Below are 20,468 nucleotides of genomic sequence, written 5' to 3' on the forward strand. Positions count from 1 at the left end.
ATTCCCGATTTATTATCTGGCTTGCAATTCTCTCCCCTGTTTTTCAGAAATTATTAAGTGTGTGATGGAGAGAATACAAGCTTAAAATCAGAAAAATATAGATTTGAATATTCAAGTTTATTAGTAACTATTTTAAAACTTCTCATTTTGGAAAATTTCAAATACACTTTAAAAAGTAGAATAGTGTAGGGCAACTTCACCCAACTTTAACAATGATCATTTTGCGGTCAATCTTGTTCCATCTGTACTCCTCATGCAATTCCTCACCTTTTTTAATATTTAAGTTTATCGTCAATAAAATGGAGAATATAACACCTACTTCATGAAGTTTTACAGAGACGGAATACCAGCCTGTTAAACACATGATTCCTGGCCCATAGTGTATTCAATACATGGGTGTGTTTCTCTCTTCTCCTAATTGAATAAATATTCACATCAGTCACACTGTTAGGATGTACTTATTTTTTCTAAGGACTTTTACATTAATCATCTCCAGATAGTTCCTTTTTTTTTTACACAAACCCACTGTGTCTTAATTTGAAATGAATATATTCCTATGACTGAAGTAGGCAAAATAGAACTTGAGATGAAAATTATCCATCAATCTGTCTATCCTCCTTCTGCTGCTATTTTGTATAACCTGATTTCAATGTCTGCTTTGCCGGCAAATCATTTTGACCTTTCTGGGGAGTTCATGCAAATATCAAAGACTCAGAAAAGAATTAAATTTGGCAGAAAAAGTCAAGCTTCATCTTGTTTCCCCTGATGATACAAGATTTTTCATCTTTTTAACTTCTCAACCAAGGGAAATCTAGATTAAAGAAACTTCTCCAAGATCTTTCTTTGTATTTCTATATTTTCTCTTCTAGTTTCTGCCAACATCCTCAGCACTAGGAATAACTTTCATTGAGGTTCTTTCATTGAAAATTGTTTTAAACCTCAGCTCCCAAAGAAAGGACTTGTTTACCCAGGGGCCAGAGCAGAGTAAGCAAAAAAACACACAATCCAAAGGCATAATAGAAGATAAGTCCTATTTCAATAAAATATTTCCCTAGACAAAAATGTGTTATTGCAAATCCCTGGTTTTGAAAAGCAAACTTCTTCAAAATTGATTTTTGGTAGGAATCTAATTAAATATGCTTGAATTAAACTTCTAAGTGCCAAGACTGTAAAGATATATTGATTAATAACTCCCTAATCTCCATCATAAATGTTCATTTATCATTGATTATGCACTTATGACATCCCATGAGCTCTTTAAGGTAATGCCATTTTAAAAGATTGGAATCTAAAAAAATAGAAAGTACCTTGTCAGCATTTTCCACATGACACAGAGATTTATCGGAGAGAAGACTGCATTGAAACATCCTAAAGTAATTCTATTTTCTCAGCATTTCTCAAACCGTTATGACAACATAGGCTATTTATGAATTTTGCAATTTTAAAAAAGCCATGAAGAGCTTAAAAAGATGATTCAAGCACATCTTCAAAGATTACTGAAAAGCTAGGGGGAAAAAGGCCCATGAGAAAAGCTAAAAGAATCTTTTTTACTCATCTAGAAAGAGTTAAGGAGTAATTTAATAATAATCTTTAAATACACAGCCAATTAGGCAAGGAGTGGTAACTGTAAAGTCTCTATCTTTACTAAAAGCATAAGAATATGTTGTGATATATAGATGATATAATTTCCTGGCGGGAATCTTATTTTTAATAGATGAAATTCCTCAGTCTAAAATATGGGGGGTGGGACACGGGGTGTTAGAGGAAGTGGGTGAATAACCACACAACCTCTCAATAAAGGTTAACTTCTTCAGATAACCCTTTAGCTAAGTAAATGAAGTAATAACACCTCACTAGTTTCACACCAAACACCCAGCTATTGACAAATTGGTTGCCTGTTACTCTCTCTCTCCACCTCTCTCTGTCTCTCTCTGTCTCTCTCTGTCTCTCTCTCTCTCTCTCTCACACACACACACACACACACACACACACACACACACACATCCTTCCACCCTCCAACTTGCAAAGATACTCTTTTGAATGGGGAACAGATTGGGTGAACATCCGTTTCTTCCTGACTGAGGGAGTTGACAGTTAGGACCTCCTCTCATTCACGAATCTCATTGGCTTCGCCCTCCTCCTTCCTGGATGGTCTGGAGGCTTAAGATATGAAAAGCAACTCTGTAATTTTAGAAGAATATTTTTTCCTCCTACCGTGTTTGGTTCTTAGCTGGGTCTCTGTAACAAAAGACAGATTAACAAGAGAAAAGCATACAAATTTATTTGATCTAAGTTTTATGTGCCACAGGAGCCTTCGTAAGGAAATGAAGACCCAGAGAAATATCTAAACCTGTGTGTTTTTATCTTAGATTTGATGAAAACTGGAAAGTCATGAAAAAAATGTGATAGGACAGAAAGGATATGAGCTAAGAGTAGTAAACTGGGGGAAACTTAGCATAGCCTGTTTATTCAGGTTCCTTTCTGTGTCCCTTTGTCTTTGGAGGTAAGGATGCTCCTTTCCTCTGGGTATAGGGAGGGCACCTCTCACATGAGGGTCTAATGACCTGCTTCAGGGGAAGGTCAGAAAGTCCTTCCTGCAGTGTCTCAAATTCCTATTAAAAATATTAGAGGGGCTTCCCTGGTGGCGCAGTGGTTGAGAGTCCGCCTGCCGATGCAGGGGACACGGGTTCGTGCCCCGGGCTGGGAAGATCCCACATGCCGTGGAGCGGCTAGGCCCGTGAGCCATGGCCGCTGAGCCTGCACGTCCGGAGCCTGTGCTCCGCAACGGGAGAGGCCACAACAGTGAGAGGCCCGCATACCGCAAAAAAAAAAAAAAAAAAAAATTAGAGAAAAACAAATATTGTATATTAATGCATATATGTGGAATTTAGAAAAATGGTACAGATGAACCTATTTGCAAAGCAGAAATAGAGACACAGACATAGGGAACAAACATATGGACACCGAGGGGGGAAAATGGGGGTTGGGATGAATTGGGAGATTGGGATTGACATATATACACTACTATGTATAAAATAGATAACTAATGAGAACCTACTAAAAAAAATATTTAGTATGCCAAGATGCATATTTGGGGGTAGCATTCCTAAACCCCATTACCACCAAGTTTGGGAAGCACACATGAAAAAGAAGAGAAGAGTAGTGGTGCAAAGTGGTCACTTGATGTCATGAAAATCACAGCGCCGTGCCGCTCTGTCTTTCCTGTCCTCCCTGGGGAATGCAAAATGATCCTTTCTAGCTCTCCTGGCAGAAAGCCATTGCACTCAGCTACTCTAGGACCTGCCAGATGGACCCTGATTACACACTCCATTAGGTTATCTAGCTAGGATAACTGGTGCCTTCGTCTACCCTAAATTAAATAAAAGTAGGATCATGAAAATGGATTTTTAGTTATAACCCCAAAGGGCTTAATTAAGGGAGGGACACTCTAAACAGAAAGATTACCTCACAGAAAGTAGAGCAGTGATGCTGTTATTTTAAGTGCATGAAATAGGGTTGTGTTCAAATTTGGGACAGCCTCACATACACCAAAACTGAAAATTTTCAGATGTGTTTAAAGCATGTAATACTTGCCAGCCCAGGTAGCTCAGATGAGTGTTTTCACTTCACATCCATTAATCCAAACCTGTGATGGGTACAGTTGCTCAGCCTTAGGCTTCACTATTTCATAAGCTATTTTGGAGTCAACTCAAAGAATAGCTGAAGTTGAAAGCCAGATTTTCAATATCAAACAAAACAATGACTTATATGGATTTTCAACGTGTTTGGGCCCTGATCATTCGGACTTTTTTCTTACCTTTCTATTCTCGTGGAGATGGCCTCAATGCAGTTATCTTCAGGGGAATAGGATTGAGGGATTGAACTTGAAGAAGGAGAAGAGAGTGATGTTTGACATTTAAACAAATTTCAACAAGTGTTTTTAAAAATACTAAAGGCTTACTTCCATTAAAGCAACAACAGACTAGATATCAGGAAAATCTTTACACTAGAAAACACCTAAAACTTGTGGATATAAATTTAACTTTTTAAAATAAATGTCTGAATTGGTAATAAGTAAGAAAAATTCCTCAGAGGCCAAAGCAGGATAGGAAACCAGATAGAAAAGGAAGCACTGTGTCCGTCATGTGCTCAAGGCATCTGCTGATTCTCCCAGTGACCTGGAGTTTGGGCTTCAGTGGCACCCCAAAGGGCTACATCCTCAGTGAGTGGTGAAATAGAATAAAACAGGGGGGGAAAACCCTAACAAAGAAGATTAATCTGGGTGGAATTGGAAGAATTAACTCTAAGAATTTGTCTTCATAAGCCAGCACTCACATAATTCTAGAACCCAATTCCTGCAAGCTAATTTCTTTTTTAAACTGAGAATTTAGTTTAAAGTGGTCTGGGGACTTCCCTGGTGGCGTAGTGGTTAAGAATCTGCCTACCAATGCGGGAAACACGGGTTTGAGCCCTGGTCCGGGAAGATCCCACATGCCATGGAGCAACTAAGCCCGTGTGCCACAACTACTGAGCCTGCGCTCTAGAGCCCGTGAGCCACAACTACTGAAGCCCGCGCGCCTAGAGCCCGTGCTCTGCAACAAAGACAAGCCACCCCAATGAGAAGCCCGCGCACCACAACGAAGAGTAGCCCCTCCTCGCCCCAACTAGAGAAAGCCTGTGTTCAGCAACGAGGACCCAATGCAGCCAAAAATAAATAAATAAATAAATAAATAAATAAATTTTTTTTAAAAAGTGGTCCGGATTGGCAATGGTTGCAGGCACATATATGTATTAAAAGCAGATGCTCTCTAGAAGAGTGTCGCTCAATACAAGAATCAAGATATTGCCACAGATGAAATTCCCCCAAATATGAGTTTATGATTACAAAATCCAAAATCATAGAAGGATATAAAATATCATAAGCAAATCAACTGAAATAATAAACAGCATAATCAGACCAACAAAGGTTTTAAAAGAATTATCAGCATCATTGTGTGGAATTGCTGGATCATGGCAATAATAAAATGCAAACAGAGTTTTAATCAGTTTTATTATTTCTTTTAAATTCTCTACGGACAATTCTCCCCCTTACTGACTGTATCCAGGACAGACAACTCCCACCACCAGCATTCTTATACACCCCCGCTTTGTTTAAGGGTGAACATGTCAAGTGTAACTACTAAAAAACTAGAAGTAGATTACATAATTTATATACAGAAGAGAGGAATACAACATATTATGGAAAAATGATAACCCTAAAGAATTCAAGAAAGGAGGGGAGAATTCAGGAGCATGAAAAAATATGAAAAATATAGTAGTAAGAAATAATAAACAAGCTCCTAGACTGAACTACCAATTTACAGAAAATAGAGGAAGTACAAGGACTCATTAAATAACATCCAGGGATATCACTCAAAAACACCAGAATCTGGGAAGCTATGGTTCTTTTCAACAAATAAAATTCAAGGGGATAAGAAAAAGAAGTTGATAGTATCTTAGGGGATCTATCAATCGTCATGTGTGAATTTTATTTGAATCCTGATTCATACCAAGAAACTAATCAGGGAAATCTGAACACTGACTAGAGATATTAAAGAATTATTAACGTTTTTAGGTGTGATAGTAGTTTGTGGTTATGCTTTCGTGAGTCCTTATTTTTAAAGATACGCACAAATATTTATTAAGCTATATGATACAGGATTCAAATTAATCTATGAGGGGAAAGGGTAAGTGCTTGGGGCATTGATGAGACAAGATTGGCTCTGAGCTGGTAATTGATGAAGCCTGGTGATGGATCAATAGGCATTTGTAAACTATTCTGTCCACTTTTGTGAACGTTTATAATTTTCTAAAAATTAAATTCAAACAATTTTAAGTTAAATTACCCAGTAAAAAAAAAGTAAAATACTAAAAGGTATTGCCAGACAGGATTCCAGTTATAAATGGAATCATTATAAATGATTCCAAATATATTCTATTTATAGAAAACACATCTAAAATACAAGGACATCTAAGGTTCAAGGGGGAGATGGGGGAAAGAAAAAATTCACACCATACAAACAAAACAATCTTTAAGTTACTATAGTTAAATTTTTAAAATATAAAATATAATTAAGGTCTCTTGATCTAGACATATAAAGAGAGTCATTAAAACAAGGGTTCAATTATTTCATTAGAAACATACATTAATTCTAAACTTTTATAGGTCTATTAATATAATTTCAATGGTTCTAGATGGAAACACTGCCATTTTTTCAAGTATATTACATTCTAGGAAAAGAATAAACTATATATACAGATATAGTAAATATGTACTATATCTGTATATATAACTATATAGTTATAGTTTTAGAATATGTATATATTTGGAGAGTTTCAGAAGCATACAAAGTTAAAATTTACTGAATTCATACTATATAGGCACACTTCTATATGCCTTACATGTAACAACTTATTTAATCCTCACAACAAGTGTGTGAGTAGGTATTGTTATTATTCTAATTTTACAAATGAGAAAACCCAGACAGAGAATCACACCTGCGGAAGCTCTCTCAGCTTGTAGTAAAATATCATTATATATATTCAGTGTCAGACTTATGTGACTCATTAATGTCCTTTTATTTTCCTTTCATTCTTTTTTTTTTTTTTTTTTTAGTTTTTAGTTTAGGGAAGTTAATTTTCTGTCATTGTTGGACTTTTCCTAATAATAAGCATTTACATAATCTATTCAGCCAAATACAGAAAGGGAAAATGTAGTTCTACCATGAGTCAGAAACTAAACGAATCAGAGGACTCAACTCCTGACAGGAGCCCAGTAACACAGTTTTAGTCTGGTCTCTCCCACCATGGACTCAGAGGACAGGCTTCCTGAATATGTGTGGTGCTAAAATACATGGTTCTTTAGTGTTTTATCCTAGACTAAGATACCATGAAAGACAGGACCATCATGAACCTCACCAACATCACATTAAAGCCTCAGCTATTGGCCAGTAAACAGGATACAACCAAAAGATGGAGCTGATGAAACTGAAACAAACCATCTGTATGGTCTCAGTGAGCAACTGGGACCCAAAATACCATTTCAGTACTTTCAAGTCTGTCCCCAAAATAACATGGAAATCAGACAACTTGGATCATCCAAGAGCAGGAAGATGAAATATCCTAGAGTGAATGATATATATTAGCTGTCTGTGCCTTACCTCATAAAAGTGTGATTTGTTTTGATTTGGATAATAGATAAAGAAATACAGAGCACAGGTCCAATACATATTAAGTGATCAATGTGTGATTATTATTATTATACTAGTACTGTATACAGGCATAGTTCAGAGATATTGCAGGTTTGGTTCTAAACCACTTCAGTAAGGTGAATATCAAAATAAAGTGAGTCACAAGAATTTTTTGTTTACCAGTGCATATAAAAGTTATACTGTATTGCACTGTTGATGGCAATGTAAACTGATACAGCCACTATGAGGAAGAGTATGGAAGTTCCTTAAAAAACTAAAAATAGAATTACCACATGACCCAGCAATCCCACTACTGGGCATATACCCTGAGAAAACCATAATTCAAAAAGAGTCATGTACCACAATGTTCATTGCAGCGCTATTTACAATAGCCAGGACATGGAAACAACCTAAGTGTCCACTGACAGATGAATGGATAAAGAAGATGTGGCACATATATACAATGGGATATTACTCAGCCATAAAAAGAAATGGAGTTATTTGTAGTGAAGTAGATGGACCCAGAGTCTGTCATACACAGTGAAGTAAGTCAGAAAGTGAAAAACAAATACTGTATGCTAACACATATATATGGAATCTAAAAAAAAAAAGGTTCTGATGAAGCTAGGGGCAGGACAGGAATAAAGATGCAGACGTAGAGAATGGACTTGAGGACACCAGGAGCGGGAAGGGTAAGCTGGGAAAAAGTGAGAGAGTGGCATGGACATATATACACTACCAAATATAAAATAGATAGCTAGTGGGAAGCAGCCACATAGCACAGGGAGATCAGCTCTGTGCTTTGTGACCACCTAGAGGGGTGGGACAGGGAGGGTGGGAGGGAGGGAGACACAAAAGGGAGGGGGGATATGGGGATATATGTATACGTATAGCTGATTCACTTTGTTATACAGCAGAAACTAACACACCATTGTAAAGCAATTATACTCCAATAAAGATGTTAAAAAAAAGTTATACTGTAGTCTATTAAATGTGCAATAGCATTGTCTTTAAAAATAATGTACAAATCTCAGCTAAAAAATACACTATTGCTAAAAACTGCTACCATGATTGTGAGAAATACATTTGTGAGGGGAGCTCAGCATTCTTGAAGAACTCTGTGGTTGCTTTTCTCTGCAGGTCAGAAATTACAGTAGGAGCTGATACCATTGAAATGAGATACTTAAATGCAATGGAGATAATGGGGTCCTGGGGTAGCAGAGGCCAAGTGCTGTCACTTAACTGCCAAAGACAAGATGGTATGGTTACCACAATGGAGCCAAAGCAGTGATGAGAATAGCCTAACTCACAGAGACCTGTGGTGTTGGCTAGTTAGCATCCCCAGAAAAGAAACAGATGCACAATCTACTAAATTCTTACTTGATCTGTCTAAGCAGAGGTGTTCAAATTAATTTTAAGCAACTCAATATTCACTCAAAGTTGTAATGGAAAACACTGACATTTGCTTTGTGATAATTTGGAGTCTGATGTTTTTAGTAGAGTAAAAGCTGCCTGGAAACTAATCCACCCAAGGATAAAAGATGCCTGAAATTTAATCCACCCAGGTGTCTTTAATTTAAGTCCAAGGCGAATGAGTTTAGGGGTAGTGGGAAGAAATGCTTCGGCATAGGAGGCAGCTCCACTGGGAAAGTTTTCAAAATGTTTCTTCCCAGATTAGATAGAATGTTGAGACAAATGACTTTATTCTCTACTATGGGCCTTGATCTCTCCCTGCTGTGTGCTGAGTAAACACCTCATATCAATTTTACAATTCACAAATTCTCTCTTTGATGGTGCCCACATTTATTTTGTTGCTTGAGTTTTTATTTCAACTTGCATATTTTTATTCCCAAGATTTCAGATTGGTTGTTTTGATATCAACCTATTCTTATTTCATTTCTACCTGTATTTGCCTTCTAAATTCTTATTCTTTTTTTATGGAAGTCATCCCTTTATTTATCGCCTTGAAAATCCAAAATAATTATTATTTAAAAGACATTGTCAAGAAGAAGTAAAGCTGTCACTGTTTGCAGATGACATACTATAAATAGAGAATCCTAAAGATGCTACCAGAAAACCACTAGAGCTAATCAATGAATTTGGTAAATTAGCAGGATACAAAATTAATGCACAGAAATCTCTTGCAGTGCTATACACTAATGATGAAAAATCTGAAAGTGAAACTAAGAAAACACTCCCATTTACCAATGCAACAAAAAGAATAAAATACCTAGGAATAAACCTACCTAAGGAGACAAAAGACTTGTATGCAGAAAATTATAAGACACTGATGAAAGAAATTAAAGATAATACAAATAGATGGAGAGATATACCATGTTCTTGGATTGGAAGAATCAACACTGTGAAAATGACTATACTACCCAAAGCAATCTACAGATTCAATGCAATCCCTATCAAACTACCAATGGCATTTTTCACAGAACTAGAACAAGAAATTTCCCAATTTGTACGGAAACACAAAAGACCCTGAATAGCCAAAGCAATCTTGAGAAAGAAAAACGGAGCTGGAGGAATCAGCCTCCCCGACTTCAGACTATACTACAAAGTTCCAGTAATCAAGACAGTATGGTACTGGCACAAAAACAGAAAGATCAATGGAACAGGATAGAAAGTCCAGAGATAAACCCACACACATATGGTCACCTTATCTTTGATAAAGGAGGCAAGAATATACAGTGGAGAAAAGACAGCCTCTTCAATAAGTGGTGCTGGAAAACTGGACAGCTACATGTAAAAGAATGAAATTAGAACACTCCCTAACACCATGCACAAAAATAAACTCAAAATGGATTAAACACCTAAATGTAAGGCCAGACACTATAAAACTCTTAGAGGAAAACACAGGCAAAACACTCTATGACGTAAATCACAGCAAGATCCTTTTTGACCCACCTTGTAAAGAAATGGAAACAAAAACAAAAATAAACAAATGGGACCTAATGAAACTTCAAAGCTTTTGCACAGCAAAGGAAACCATAAACAAGACCAAAAGACAACCCTCAGAATGGGAGAAAATATTTGCCAATGAAGCAACTGACAAAGGATTAATCTCCAAAATTTACAAGCAGCTCATGCAACTCAATACCAAGAAAACAAACAACCCAATCCAAAAATGGGCAGGAGACCTACATAGACATTTCTCCAAAGATATACAGATTGCCAACAAACACATGAAAGGATGCTCAACATCACTAATCATTAGAGAAATACAAAGCAAAACTGCAATGAGGTATCACCTCACACCAGTCAGAATGGCCATCAGCAATAAAATCTACAAACAATAAATGCTGGAGAGGGTGTGGACAAAAGGGAACCCTCTTGCACTGTTGGTGGGAATGTAAATTGATACAGCCACTATGGAGAACAGTATGGAGGTTCCTTAAAAAACTACAACTAGAACTACCATACAACCCAGCAATCCCACTACTGGGCATATACCCTGAGAAAACCATAATTTAAATAGAGTCATGTACCCCAATGTTCATTGCAGCTCTATTTACAATAGCCAGGACATGGAAGCAACCTAAGTGTCCATTGACAGATGAATGGATAAAGAAGATGTGGCACATATATACAATGGGATATTACTCAGCCATAAAAAGAAATAAAATTATTTGTAGTGAGGTGGATGGACCTAGAGTCTGTCATACAGAGTGAAGTAAGTCAGAAAGAGGAAAACAAATACTGTATGTTAACACATATATAAGGAATTTTTTAAAAAATGGTCATGAAGACCTACTAGAGAATGGGCTTGAGGACACGGGGAGGGGGAAGGGTAAGCTGGGACAAAGTGAGAGAGTAGCATGGACATATATACACTACCAAATGTAAAATAGATAGCTAGTGGGAAGCAGCCGCATAGCACAGGGAGATCAGCTCGGTGCTTTGTGTCCACCTAGAGGGGTGGGATAAGGGAGGGTGGGAGGGAGATGCAAGAGGGAAGAGATATGGGAACATATGTATACGTATAACTGATTGGTTTTGTTATAAAGCAGAAACTAACACACTACTGTAAAGCAATTATGCTCCAATAAAGATGTTTAAAAAAAAAAAGACATTGCCAGTTCTATAAAGTCAATTTCATCTGAAATGAATTCATGTCCTAAGTTTTATTTCATTGTTCTTTCTCAACATTAGATGTTTCCAAATGTGCATTATTTATTACTGCATAACAAATTACTACAACACTTTATGACTTAAAAAGCACACGTTGATTATCTCACAGTTTCTGAGTCAGGAATCTGGGTACAACTTAACTGGGTCCTCTGCTTCAGAGTCTCTTACAGGCTGCAGTCAAGGTATTGACGGGGCTGTGGTCCCCTCGTGGCTTGTCTGGGGCAGGATCCATCTCAAGTTCATGTGACTGTTGGCATAATTCAGTTCTTTGTGGGCCATTGAGCCGAGGTCTTCAATCCTTTGCTGGCTGTTGACTGAAGACCATCCTCAATTCCGTGCCATGTGGGTCTCTGCAACATGGCAGCTTGCTTCATCAAAGTGTACAAGCCAAGAAATCAAGAGTCAGCTTGAAGATGGAAGTTACAGACTTTATGACCTAATCAAGGAAGTGACATCCTACGATTTGTGTGGCACTGTGGTCATTAGCCATTAGATCCAACCAATACTCAAGAGAAGGTGATTTCACAAGTGTGTCAACACCTGGAGGCAAGGATCATTGGGCGCCATCTTAGAGGCTCCTACTACAAAGCGAGTTTGAAACTTGTTTGCAGACTTACTTAAAGTGAGAGGTGTTGTGGTTTTGTTTTCACTTCTTTCTCTTCTCACCCCAACTCCCCACGCCCTGCTTCCTCCTAACTAGAAGTTTTGTAGTTATCTTTCCTGCCCCACCCCCAGGCCCCATCCCATAGCAGTCATGGGATATCATAGATTATCCTCAAACCACAGATGACTTAAGTCAATCTGTGGTCTCAAATGCGGCATATACACTAAAACTGGAATGATACAGAGATGATTAGCATGGCCCCTGTGCAAGGATGACATGCAAAGTCATGAAACATTTCATATTTAAAATAATAAGAGGGGCTTCCCTGGTGGCGCAGTGGTTGGGAGTCCGCCTGCTAATGCAGGGGACACGGGTTCGTGCCCCGGTCCGGGAGGATCCCACATGCCGCGGAGCTGCTGGGCCCATGAGCCATGGCCGCTGAGCCTGCACGTCCGGAGCCTGTGCTCCGCAACGGGAGAGGCCACAACAGTGAGAGGCCCGCGTACCGCAAAAAAAGAGAAAAAGAATAAGAGGGGGAAGGGGAGGGGAGAGCAAGAAGAGGAGGAGAAGCAGGAGAAGATTTGCCATCTCAGGACTGTGTCCATCCTCCAGTCTCTCTGGTGGACAATAGTTTAGAAGCCACAGCCCCAGGCAGCAAAGAGCAGTAGATATTTTTCAAGACCCAAGAGGACCCGCCCTGGCACCTAACCTTGAAAGTGAGCGTGGCTCTGGTCTCCCATCTCAGGTGGGATATCTAGTCTCTGCTATCATATCCCCAGTCTCTTAATAGCCCATTTTCAGGCCCAGAACCCGACAAGGCCACGGCTACAGCCTTGCGTTCTGCATTCTCATTCTGTGTCTTCTCCATGGGGATATTTATCTTGATTTTGAGTCCAGCTATACTATTAACTTATTTGTTATCCACACTAGATCTTTTTTTGCTTTTTTGAACATAGAGGTTGCATCAATGTGAAAATACTGAACCACTGCTATCCAAAATCTCCTCAGCCTACAACCTCTACTCCTTATAAAACAGCAAAATCTCCACAATTGGAGAAAGTTGTAGAGAAGAACCAGAAAAAGAAAAAAGGAAAGGAAAAGGAGGGGAAAGAAGAGGAGAGGGAAAGAAGGGAATAGAAAGGTAAGGAAAAAGAAAAGAAGCGGTTACCCTGTTGCTTTTAATTAAATTGAAAGAGTGGGGGAAAAGTCTTCCTCCTGGAAAAAATGCATTGAAAACCCCCTTTCCCCTTGGCTTCCTTTCATCAGGCCTTCATTTCACTTATTACTTTTGCTAAAGATAGCTGAGAAGACAGAGGCATTGGGAGAGTTTGTGGCAATCTAATGTGTTTTATTTTAAAATGTTTCAATATCTTTTATTGAATGTTGCAGTGTACTGAAAAAATTGAAAACTTCATACACAAAGAATAGGAAGAGGAGAAGAAACAGATTGAATATGTCAGTAAAAGAAACCCGTCAAAAGCCCAAGTGGTCTTAGTCCCACCACTGAATTCTGTATTTGGGTCCTGAAGGGAATGGCCTTGTTCGGCTTGCGGACCAGCTGCTGATGGGCCGTGTCATGTTGCATCAGTGAAACAGGGAAGAGGCTGCACGCGTGGGTATAAGGGAGGGAGGAGTCACTGAGGCAAAGTGCTGCTTCACTGGGAGGAGAGGTTAGTCCCCCCTAACCTGGCAGAGCTTCCTATCCGACCTTTGCTTGTGATGCTGCCGCTGTGAGGGTTTTAAAGGCTTTGTTCAAAGATAAATTCTCTCAAGTTTCAGAACAGACAAACCAGGATTCAGTGTGCTCAAATACAACGAAGACAAAAAGAATGTTTTCTTATGGGCATCTAGTTTTCATTTTATGAGGAAATTTGGACAATATTCTGTGATAACTAAGAACACAAAAGGAAAAAAAGAAAACCATGCATGAGGACAGGCAAAAACGGAGCAAAGATGGAGCTGAATGGCAGTCAGTTGGATGTATTCATATCCATAAAACCAAACATTAGGAATCATGATTTTTGTTCAGCTGAGTTTACTGATTTGCACACTCAGGTGCTGGGCTGCATACCTATTTTTTCCATTAGATGTTTCCTATTAGTTTGGAAACTTTGCAGATGGGAAGACTTGAGGTACTAAAGAAAGCCAGGAAGAGAGTCCAGGACCATAGAATGGAGGAAAAACAAGCAGAATGGGAAGGAGGGAAGTCTTACCAACAGAATGGGTACCAGCAGCACCAGCCAATCTGGCAGGAGCATTGCTTCCGGCAGCAGCTCTTCTGCTGGCAGCAGCCCTTCCACCGCCACAGCTGCCCACGGTGTCGGGAGAGAGGACTCGGGAGAGGTGAGGAGGGAGACCCAGGAGGGGAGGGAGGTCTGATGCCGCCTTCTACGAAGCCCTTATGTACCATCTTGGGAGAAGGGGGAGGGAGCAACCCAGGACTCCTGACCAGTGGTCACTCCCTCGTTGTTGCCATTGCAGATTCCAAATGGGGTTGTCTGGGGTTATTCCTTGTTTACATTCTTATGGACTATATTTGACCCAATACATTTGCTAATTTTAGCTTTTCTCTTTAAAGTCATTTTAGAAACAAACCAAGAGATGCTAACATGTTGGAAGGGATCTTCATTTTCACAGAAACACAGCTGAATCTTTGAGATTTTGAATCAAGAAGGCACTTGATTACTACCAGCTCCTGTTCCGTTTCTCCTCAATGGTTTTCTCTCCAAATATTCAGTTGAAATCACCCTGCTTTAACAGAAACTTCGAGATGCAGATGAGTAAATATGAATATACAAATTGAAGAAGCTATTCTCTTTCAAAAGTTTCCCATTTGTTACTATTGTGTGCCTTCCACCTCATTAAATTGGCCATTTTCGTTCTTGTGAAGTTACATGTTCACGGCTATATTTCCAAAATTTTTGGAATGAAATGAAAATAAAATTTGTAAGTGAAATGACCCTCTTTTCTTTTTTAACCTCAAAAGTTGTCTATTAAAAGCCTGGATCCAAAGCTCTCCTCTCTCACTCTGCAATCTTTCCCTTGGTGCTCACATCCACACCCATGGTTTCCACCTCCACATGTATATGCCTGGACTCGTTCCTTCAGTGTGCACGTCCAGCTTGGAATCTTCTCCAGACTCCGAACTTAGCCAACTTGCAGTCCAGCTTCTCCCTGCAGGTATCTCAGAGGCACTTCCAGTGTCAATTGCCCCAGACTCAAGTCCTAATCTTCTCTGCCCACCCCACCCCCACAAAAAGTAAATTTCTCCACTGTTCCTTACCCACCAAATTGGCAATCTATTAAAAAAGTCATTTTTGAATCCTTCCTTTCTCTCAACCCGTATCTAGTCTTTCACCAAATTCTGTTGATTCTGCCTCTTTAAAAGCTCTCACACCTATTCACATATCTCTGCTCCACTGTGCTGCTCTCCCCTGTACAAGCACCCCCTGAGCAGCTGAAATGCTCTTTGGTCCACATACCACAGAAATGGTTTGGGATCATTGACAACACCACAGTCAGCCCTGGGGACGACACAGCATTTCCTCTCACTCAAATTCCTGAAGAACAATCTTACCAGACTGGCAAAATGGGTTCTGTACAGCAAGCCTGTTGCAAATGAAGCTTGGGGGAAAGTCAGCTACCAAACATCCCCACCAAGGTCTCTGAAGTCTCAGTGATGGCTAGAGATGCTCCTACACCAGCTTGTGTGATGAATCGCCCACTTGCATTTCCATTTTTCCTACCTTATATTTTTACAGCTTCCATGTTGGTCACCAACCCTCAAATCTCACCAGGATCCACAACTACATGCTTTACCTCATAGCCACAGAGTCCTTTTTTTCCCAACTTCCCCTGCATCTCTGGCCTCTGCCCCTGCACTCCTCAGGGTACCTGCCCTGCTCTCAGAATCACCTAAGTCAGGCTACTTAGCATAGTGTTTCTCTCAGACATCAACTGATGTCGTATCATCAAAGACAAAATTAGTTCCTCATCCAAAGCTAAACATACCAAGAACGACATCGTCAAAATTCAGACTCGCCAGAGGATGTATTTCGGTTTTTAAAATAATCATTACAGCCTGGGTGTGAGAAGACAAATCACAATGGTATGCTTCAGATGAAGAGGTAAAGAATAAAAGCTTCTAGCCTCAGCAGTTCCTACTGGTCACAAAGCATAATCATGGCCTCTGGCCTTGGCGGTGGACTTTGACTCTGTTGCCATTTTCACACCCCCATCTCCCAACATCACTTTATTGCAAACTCTTTGAGGTCAAAGATTATACCTTAAACTTCACTGTACTGACCCCCTTGGAAGGTCACAGACCACCTGGCCTAGGGGCTGTCCAATGATGGGTATGGTCTGCAGACCCCCTGACAACCCACACACACAGTAATGTTCCCTGGGCAGTGAGGGATGATAGAGAAGTCTGCCCATCCCTGTTGACAGCCCGGTTCCCAGCATGCTTCCCTAGAACTTTTAGGCCTTTTCAAATTGCATTGGAATATAGTTTTATGAAAAAATTATCAAAACTGAAAATGTGATGAAGACAAAGATATCTAAAAGTAATAAGAGATGATATCTAAAAGGGAAGTAATAAGAGATGATGGATTCTTCCATGTAAATCAAGCCAAATAGCAACGGGGAAATGATCATGTGTCTTCCCTCTCCTGTCCCCAGAGTCGGTATATAAGGGCCTCCCCCAGCAGAAGGCGGCATCAGACCTCCCTCCCCTCCTGCATCTCCTTCCTCATCTCTCTCGCGTCCTCCCTACTTGACACCGTGGGCAGCTGTGGCTGTGGTGGCTGCCTCGGCTGGGGTGGCGGCAGCTGCGCCCCGTGCAGATGCTCCCGGGTCGGCTGCTGCCCCAGCTGCTGCCCCTGCTGCTACGGCGGCCCTGGGGGCTGCTGCAGCGTCCCCGCGGTCTGCCGCCATCGCAGCACCTGGAGCTGCAGCCCATGTGGCTGCGGCTGTGAAGGGCTGCTGCCAGCACCAGAGCTGCTGCCAGAAGCAACGCTGTTGCCGGGTGGGCCAGCTCAGCTGCTGGCAGCGTTTGCAGGGATTGGGTTTGTCTGTTGGCAAGTCTTTCCTCCAGCCCTCCCCGTCTCTCCTTCCGTGACCTGGAAGTCACTCCTGTGCACTCAAGGGTTGTAATCTCTGCCACATCACAAATTGATAATTTCAAAAGACCCTGCTATTGAGGTGAACAATAAGAACTGTGCAAACAAGACAGCCCAGCCGCTGTAGACAATTCACATATCGAACAAACTTGAAAATCGAATCATAGTTACTTTTTTGCTTTTCTGAAATTCTTTTACACAACTTCAATGCCCGCACTTGTTTTCACTGTGCCCATACATTACATGCCACTTCTTCTGTATTCTGCCCAGCAGTGCTGTACTGCTAAAAATGAAATCTTAAATAGAATAATGCACCATACATTGATGGCTAAAGACCTTTTTTTTTTTTTTCTACTTTTATTAATTGTCTTGCTATGAAAAAACCTTCTGTGGTCTCTAAATTCAGGAAAGCTAAATAAAGAAACCCTTGCTGGGAAGGATTTCCCCAGTTGTAAGATTCTTTTCTTTTACGATCCTCAGTTGCACTGATGCGTTATGGAACAATCACAAGCAGGTCTCAGAGCTGCCTGATTTACCCACATTCTGTCTCCTTATCTCATTGTGACACTCATTTCTTTGAAGTCAATGGGAATGTTATTATTCTTTCCAAAAATTCCTACATCTCACCTTGGTTTGAAAGAACATGAACCCAGCTTGAGTTGTTGCCACTCCAGAATAACAGCTGGCGTTTCACCCCAAATCAGCCTACCCCATCCCTGAAAAGGATATTCTTAAGACAAATGTAATACATTTCCAAATCTGCCTTAAATCTTTTCTTTTCAAACCTCAGTTGGAAGTATATGGCCTCTGACACAAAACGCTTATCACAGAGAGTGATTTTTGTAAGAGGCCATGACCATGGATGGCCTCTGGCTCCTACGTAGCAATGGCTCGGTGCCAGGATGTGTTGCAATGGATTGGGAACAGGTGTATGCAGGTGCTACCAAAGTTCACTGACCCAAGGTTAGGCCTGTACCTGAAGATTTAGGTCCTAATTTCTTTTTTACTCTGGTACTACTCTTAGAAATGGTGAAAATATTTTAATTCTGCATTTGCCAGTTTCTGGGAGTGATTCTCCGCCCCATTCTTATGAGAAGAACAAATAAATGAGCAAGACAGATCTAAGATGTTGATCAAGGCCCCCCCCACTCGTTTTATGCACATTAATGTGCAAGAGGATGAAGACTTTTGAAATTTCTATGTGATATGGGGATAAGGATTACAATGACTCTTAGCCAAGCAATGCCAGGAATATACCATGAGTACCTGACTGTCAGGACCCAGGAAAATTCTCCTTGTGTGTAACTAAGTGAATGCAAGTCTAACAGAGAGAGAAAACGTCTACAAAATTGAAGGATCCAATTACTATACTTAGTAGTTTTAGAAACTGGGAAGAATTCATCTACACTGACTTGTGCCATCTCCTACATTTTTAGAAACTTAATCATTTACCTTTAAACAAGAGACTTTCTCAACAATTCAGAGCAAAGGATGGCCTCTGGCCTATTTTCTTTAGAAAGACTCCAGGTATAAAAAATCCGTGTCCTCCACTGTTGGCCTATCCCAATGCACCCTCACCCCGGTACTTCATATCTTCCAGATGTACAACTGAAACCTTCCCTGCTTTCATGTTTCCCCTGGTCCACTGTAGACTTAGATGAGAGTCTGCTCATCAAAACTCTTTATAGACCTGAGGGCAGTCTTCAGTCTTTTTTTTTTCCCCCAGTAAGCAACAACCTCAAATTTTTAACCTTCAGTAGAGTTAGAATATATTAGTCTATCTCAAAGTGTAGCCCCTGGAGCCAGCACCATTGGCATAACCTGGGAACTTGTTAGAAATGCAAATTCTCAGAGAGTCTGGAGGTGAAGCCAGTAATCTGTGTTCTAACAAGTCCTCCAGGTGTTTCTGATGCATGCTTGAATTTGAGACCTTTGGACTGTATCAGTATAGGAGAAGAAGCTTTTTTCCATTTAGATTTAGAGAACGATCTCATTATAATAGGCATCTAGTTAACTATTTCTATTTCATTTTTCCAGGGAAGTTTTTTTTTTAATAGAGAAGATCATCTTTGGAAACTAAGGCTAGATGAAGAGTTCTTAGATTTGACACCAAAAATACGAACAGTAAAATAAAAAATTGACAAATTGGACTGCATCAAAATTAAAAATGTTTGCTCTGTTAAAAGACCTTGTTGAGAGGATGAGAAGACAAGCTATAGACTTGGAAAAAATATTTATAAACCACATATCCCACAAAGGACTTATATCTAGAATACATGAATAACTCTCAAAACTCCACAGTTAGAAAGCAAGCAACCAATTAGAAAATGGGCACAAGACGTGAACAGACAATTCACTGAAGAGGATATACCGATGGCAAATGAGCACATGGAAAGGTGTTCTACATCATTAGCCATTAAAGAATACAAATTAAAACCACAATGAGATATCACTATATACCTACCAGAATGACCAAAATAAAAAATAGTGACAACCCAAAAGCTAGCAAGGATGCAGAGAAACTGAGTCACTCATACACTGTTAGCGAGAATAAAATATGGTATAGGCATTCTGGAAAAGTATATGGCAATTTCTTACAAAACCAAATATGTGTTTACGATACAATTTAGCAATTGTACTCTCAGACATTTATCCCAGAGAAATGAAAACTTAATGTTCACAAAAAACCTATACATAAATGCTTATGGCAGCTTTATCCATAATAGCCCCAAACTGGAAACAGCTCAGAAGTCTTTCAATAGGTGAAGAGTTAAACAAGCTATGGTATATCCATCCCCGGAATACCGCTCAGTCATAAAAAAGGAACGAACTACTGCTCCATGCAAAACGTGGATGACCTCGATGGAATGATGCTGAGGGAAAAGCCCAGCTCAACAGGATACATACTGTATACTTCCATGTGTATAACATTCTTGCCATAACAAAAGTACTGAGATGGAGAACAGGTTAGTGGTTACTAGGGGTTAGAGAGGAAGAGAGGGAAGGGAGTGAATGTGACTGGAAAAGGGTAACGGAAGGGGTCCTGGTGACAGAACAGCTGTCTTCACTGCGGTGGTCACACACGTCTACACGTGCAATAAAATTGCAGAGGTAAGTACATGCAAATGAGTGCCTGTAAAACTGGTGAAATCCGAACACAATGTAATGTCAGTTTCTCAGCTGTGATTCTCTACTACAGTTATGCAGGATGTTACTATTGGGGGAAACTGAGTGAAGGGTGTGCAGGACCTCTCTGCATTCTTTCTTTCAAGTGCATGTGAATCTACAACTATCACCAAATAAAAAGCTTAAAAAAAATTAAGCTGCAAAGAACATGTCTAGATCAAGATGGCACCTAGGCTGACAGAGACCCCTAAA

At 40.0% G+C, this 20,468-nt stretch overlaps 1 non-coding gene across 1 annotated transcript; it reads left to right on the top strand.

The window, feature by feature from the left end:
- The first annotated feature begins 12,172 nt into the window (after positions 1-12,172).
- Positions 12,173-12,276, top strand: LOC114897380. Its single transcript, XR_003794103.1, has one exon. It is a non-coding gene; the product is annotated as a U6 spliceosomal RNA (small nuclear RNA).
- The last annotated feature ends 8,192 nt before the right edge of the window (positions 12,277-20,468 follow it).

The sequence above is a fragment of the Monodon monoceros genome, unplaced genomic scaffold (assembly GCF_005190385.1).
Source record: "Monodon monoceros isolate NGI ecotype Baffin Bay Population unplaced genomic scaffold, NGI_Narwhal_1 Super_Scaffold_16, whole genome shotgun sequence".
Lineage (NCBI taxonomy): Eukaryota > Metazoa > Chordata > Mammalia > Artiodactyla > Monodontidae > Monodon > Monodon monoceros.